Source organism: Amphiprion ocellaris, chromosome 4 (assembly GCF_022539595.1).
Source record: "Amphiprion ocellaris isolate individual 3 ecotype Okinawa chromosome 4, ASM2253959v1, whole genome shotgun sequence".
In the NCBI taxonomy this organism is placed as follows: Eukaryota; Metazoa; Chordata; class Actinopteri; family Pomacentridae; genus Amphiprion; species Amphiprion ocellaris.
The window spans coordinates 38,259,667-38,265,666 of record NC_072769.1 but is presented as its reverse complement, the minus strand read 5'-3'; positions in this window follow the sequence as shown (position 1 = coordinate 38,265,666).

The following is a 6,000-nucleotide window of genomic DNA, read 5'->3' as shown; positions in this document are numbered from 1 at the left end:
ATGTTTAATTGTGAATATTTTATTTTATGGTTAAAATGTTTAATTGTGAATATTTTATTGATGGTTAAAATGTTTAATTGTGAATATTTTATTTTATGGTTAAAATGTTTAATTGCAAATATTTTATTGATGGTTAAAATGTTTAATTGTGATATTTTATTTTATGGTTAAAATGTTTAATTGTGAATATTTTATTTTATGGTTAAAATGTTTAATTGTGAATATTTTATTGATGGTTAAAATGTTTAATTGTGAATATTTTATTTTATGGTTAAAATTTTTAATTGTGAATATCTTATTTCATGGTTAAAATGTTTAATTGTGAATATTTTATTTTATGGTTAAAATGTTTAATTGTGAATATTTTATTTTATGGTTAAAATGTTTAATTGTGAATATCTTATTTCATGGTTAAAATGTTTAATTGCGAATATTTTATTTCATGGTTAAAATATTTAATTGTGAATATTTTATTTCATGGTTAAAATGTTTAATTGTGAATATTTTATTTTATGGTTAAAATGTTTAATTGCGAATATTTTATTTCATGGTTAAAATATTTAATTGTAATCCTGTTTGTTCTTTGACCTGTGACCTTTGACTTGTGAACAGGAAGTGACGTACATGCAAAGAAAAAAAAAGACCGCAGACTGCATGGAGAGACCATAGACCATCCCTATCCAATTAGCGGCCGGCGGGCCACATGCGGCCCGAAAGCAACACTCGAGTGGCCCTAAAGCAACTGCCGAGTGATTGGGACTTGGGTCCGAGAAAAACAGAAAAACATCTTTCAGTAACACTGACAAATTCTTACAAAAATTCCAACATTATTGCAAACATTGAATGCAACATTTACCGTAACCTAGCAACTAACCCACAATGCATTGTGTTGAGGAGACGCGTTTGAAAAGTTAACATTAGCAGTTCTATAGAGGTGAAAATAGCATCATGTCTTTTTCTATCCTGAAACGACAAATCGGCGAGGAAAACTGTCGGTTTAATCCTGCGTGGACTGACAAGTATTTATTTATTTACCACCAAGTCCGAACGCCAAACCAATGCGTTTACTCTGCAACGAGTGCGTTTCAGCGCTGAAAGATTATAATGTCCGAAGACACCACATTGAAAAAACATGCCGCATTTCGGACAAACTTTCCCGAGGGATGTCATGAGAGAGCGTCTATAATTCAAAGTTTGACTGCATCTTACAACCGGAGCTGTACTACAATGAAGCGGACCTGCACAGCTCAGGAAAGGGCCACGAAAAAGAGGCCGTTCACAGACTCAGAAACTGAAGGACTGCATGTTGACTGTCGTGGATGAAGTTTTAACGGACGATAAAGTTTAGACGAGTGTGACATCTGGTATCAAACAGGTCTGACACGTCAAACATTCTCGCCACAGATGTCTTCGAGACATGGTAAGTGCAACAAAGCAGCGTGCTGTAGCAGACACTAAAGGTAGTTTTATGTATTTATGTGACTATTTTCTGGTCACTTATTAGAAGTTTAATATTTAAGAAAGACATTTTGTTTTGACAGTTATTTCACTTAGTTGCACTTTATTATGCACTTTGATGTCAGCTTTATTTCGTTTCAAAGGGATAGTAACTATCACTGTGCCTACTGTTTATTTTTTTTGATTATATGCACTGAACATGTGACTGTCTCAGATGAGACCAAATATGGACAGGGACAAACTCTGTTTTTTATTATTTCAAAAGAAGAATAATGTCTCAAGTTCTGAAAAGTTACTGTTAAACAAGTTACTTTTTAATGCACTTTGAGATGTGACCAAAACAAAAGATGGTGTTTCTAATCTACACTTAGTTTTTATGTTCATATGCACCTTAACCTGTGCTTATATTTACCTATCAAAATGTGTTGAAGTTGTGTTTGAAATGTAAAATTTAAAGAAGCAGTATTTCAGCACAGGTTTAGTTTAAGTACTGCTCTTCTATTGTGTTTATGTCCTTTTGGATGTGGCAATACGTTTATAAACATCCAGTGTGTTTGTTATCTGATCTGTTTGTGTTTATTTTAAATGGTTAACTTTGCTCACTGTCTGCTAAAAACATCCGGCCCAGCTCATGTTCTTAGTCTGAAAATCCGGCCCGAGTCAATTTTTAATTGAATAGCCCTGCCATAGACTGTATATAGGCTTTATATACAGTCTATGGGAGAGACAGAAGGTTTCCGACAGCAAGCGCTACTGCTTGAGCTTTATGCTCATATTGCTAAGTCTGTTTGCATGTTTCTGTACTACACATTGTCGGTGAGATAGTCTGTGAAAGGACATGTAATGAGACCGCTGTGTAAGCGACAGATAGTTTCTACTCGAAGTTAAGTTCTGTTACTTATCCTTTCATTAATTAGCTAAGTGAGTGGCTAAGCTAAGTAGCTTTACAACCGGACTGTGGCTTCAGTGAGCTAACGCAGCTAGCCACGGAGCCTATCCTGGATTGTTTCCGACCTGGAGACGGCGAGAAGGACACCAGATAGCGCTCTGAGTGACCGGAAAAGCTCAGAGTTCCTCTGGCAACGTGGGAAAATAAGAGGACAGCTCCTGGGGTTTGCCGTGTGTCGTCGATCCATGTGCTTAGGGACTGAGGCTAAAGGACTGGTAGCAGTCACTGGACATTGACAGATCGCTGGACAAAGGTATCGCTCTTATTGTTTTGTTTTGCGCATTATTGAGTGAAGGACTGTCGAGTTTGCTTTGTGGAATCCCGGGCAACGAATCAGGCCTGCACCTTGGGGTTTTGTTGTTAAATTGCCGGCTTAGAGACTAATTAATGGTGTGCACACCATAGGTAAAGGGACATTTCAAAGAAAGCAAAGACTGTTAACCTGATTCTTTCCGTTTATTATTGGCATTATTATTATTATTATTGTGATGAAGTTGGGTTACTGAGAAACTTTGACTGGTGACTGTGTTTGTTGTTTATGCACATTTCCCACACATTTGGGGTTTAATTTAAGTGGGATTGTTTAGTTTGACTATTTCTGGTGCAGTTATTTATTTAGATGGTCAATAAACTTCTTTATTCTTTATAGTGTACTGAATAATTTAGCTCAGGAATTAAAGTGTTGAAATTGCTATATAGATCCAAGAACTAAAGAGAGTCAAGAAAGACTTTTCATATGAGAGTATAACTGTCAAAGAACTCGGGGCCCTTTCCCATATAAAATAGCAATAGATGGGCTACATGTGCATGCATATACATATAGGCATGCTCAAAGTTTGCTCCTCTATAGCTTGGGAGACAGAACTGTAACTCTCATTTCAGCCTGGTTTTAGTTTAGATTTAGTCTGATATGATTCTCATGTTTTCCTCCAAAAATTCACTAAGAGATATAAATGAGAAAGGAAAACACTTAGCAGCAGGAGTCATAGTTGAGATTTAAAGGAGATAATTCCCACTAATGGCTCAAATTCTCAATTGAGCTATATGTGAGCTGAAAATGAGCTTCATTTTATACAAATTTAATACAACCACTGTACACACACAACAGCTGACTCTCAGCCAATCAGAGGTGAGCTAACTAAACATGGCATGTTCACTGACATGAGGTAAATCTAGAAAAAACAATAAACATTGAAACCTCAACATCAACAACACTATCACTCCGTTACAATATTCTGTTTTCTTCTTGTAAAATGATTCATACATACATGAAAATCATTGATATTCATAACTTTTCCAAAGAACTGATCATAATATGATGCACGTAATGGCTTTGTTTACATTTTCGCCAGAGTTCCGACTTATGGCGAAAGTCAACTTACATCACACTGTAGGAACAGAACTCAAACATAAGTCGAGGACCACCTGTATTTTGACGTGAAGAATACAAAAGCGCGTCATAATAGAATACCAGGTGCTTGAGTATAATATCGATATATTGATATAGTATTGGCAAATTTAGATCACGTTGTCACTATACTGGGTTATTCAAATTCACTAGCATCAAAATTTTAACAGAAGAGACAGAAGTCCAGCAGCGTTCATTAAAAATATTGAATTTAAAATGCAGCAATTTAGCAACATCCACATGACTTTCATGTTCAAACCAGCAACAACAGTTTGTCTTGTTTCTTCTCACTGAACCCACAAGGGTGTGATGGGTTAACCAACCACATATAGAGACATGTGCTCCACCAATTCTCTCCTCCTGTCTACATCAGTTAGCCAGTTTTCTCAAGTGTTCCCAAAATTTGGAACACTTGGGAAAACAACTCGCGGCCCAAACATCAGACCGGCCCACCCAGAATTGTCCTCCCGATTAGCCACTCTGGGCCTGGATCACTCCTATCATTTACTTTGTCTGTTGCTAAAGTAGCAGAGTAAATATTTGAATATAATGTATTTTATTTTGGTGAGCAATCTCAAAGCGTGATTATGGTTGTTATTATTTTTGGGCTATTTTTGTGTTTCTTCAGCATTGTAGTTTGTATTGTTTGTATATGGTTCCAGTTTAGCCATTGGTTCAGAGGAGTCATTAATTAGTGGCACACATGTGTGACACTTCTGATGTGGTCAGACAAGTGGTGATGCTCTCTTCTAACTGTTAAGCTAGCGGCCATAAAATACTGTTTAAGCTCGTTAAAGCTTCATGAAAACTCAAGTGAATGATATTAATGACACTTTAGTGAATTTTGATTTTAATTTTAATTGGTAAAACTCACGTTGGTATGATAATTACTGCAGAGTGTCGTCCTCATTCGCATATCGTCACCGTCCTAAAATAATGGCCTAAGTCATTTTTTGACAAAAGTTATTTTTTTTGCCTAAATCATCTCCTCATGATGCTGGCCACCTCTGGTAAAATCACCTACATCCTCAGTTGAACAGATCATGCGATTCTACCCCTGTAGTATGATGGCCTAGGTCAAGGTTCAGTGTAGTAAGGTTCAGTGTAGTGTGGTTCAGTTTTTTGTGTTTCCTGAAAACCTGAAAAAGTTACTTAGGCCATTATTTTAAGAGGGTGTCGATATGTGTTTGGCCTGTTACAGGAGAGAGACTACACTGCCTGTGTGTGTGTGTTACTGGGTTGTGACCTGTGCCCTTCCTTTAGAGGAACATAAACATCCTGATCCTGTGAAATGTGAGCAATCATTTTAAGGTGTGTGTGTGCGTCCGTTTGGTCGATGAAGGCAAAAAAATGAACGGGAAGAATACGTAATTTGTCTGCCGTTAGGTTGATCTGCCGCGCCATCCGCTACTTGGTCATTGTCACTGAGACGCGCCTGCGGAGAGACCTGACCCTCATCTGGATCTCCTCCATCACCATCTCAGTCGTCAGCATGGTGCTGCTGCACACCGGCGAGGCGCAGAGCAGCGGGTCGGTTACCATGGGGCTGCTGTGCGAGCCGAACATGATGGAGCAGCACATGGGCTTCCCCAGAGCCTCTGTCATCTTCTGTAAAGTGATGAGCCGCGGGATGCTGGTGCTGTGCCTGCTGGTTTTGCTCTTTCGCTCCAACTGGATGGACCAGGACCCGAGTAACGCAATAGCAGTTTGTTCTTTCACAGTGTGGATGCTTTAAAGTTTGTGAAGCATTTAGAATTTCTGCATAAATGTGAACCAAAATATCACAAAGATTCGCACAAGTCCTAAAAGTTGATAAAGAGAACCCAATTAAAGAAACAAACATATTATAGTTGGCAGTTTATTAAGTGGGGAAAATGATCCAACATCACAAGGTGTGAAGAAAAAGAAACAGGTCTTTGGTTGCTGTTCATGCATTTCAACAGCCACACAGTAATGAAGTCAACACTGGATGAGAAAAGCATCCTGCATTGATCTATTATCTTTCCTTTCACAGCTGGCTTTCAGCTCCAGTGTGTCTCAGAATGAACCTGGAGCAAAAGACTAACATCAAGCTTTGCTAGCTTTCGAAAAACTCAATCAGAAAGTGTTGCTGTAGTGAATGATGTGTTCAGGGAGCAAACAATGATCTCTGAGTGGCACAAGAGCTTGAGAATGGAGAAAGGAC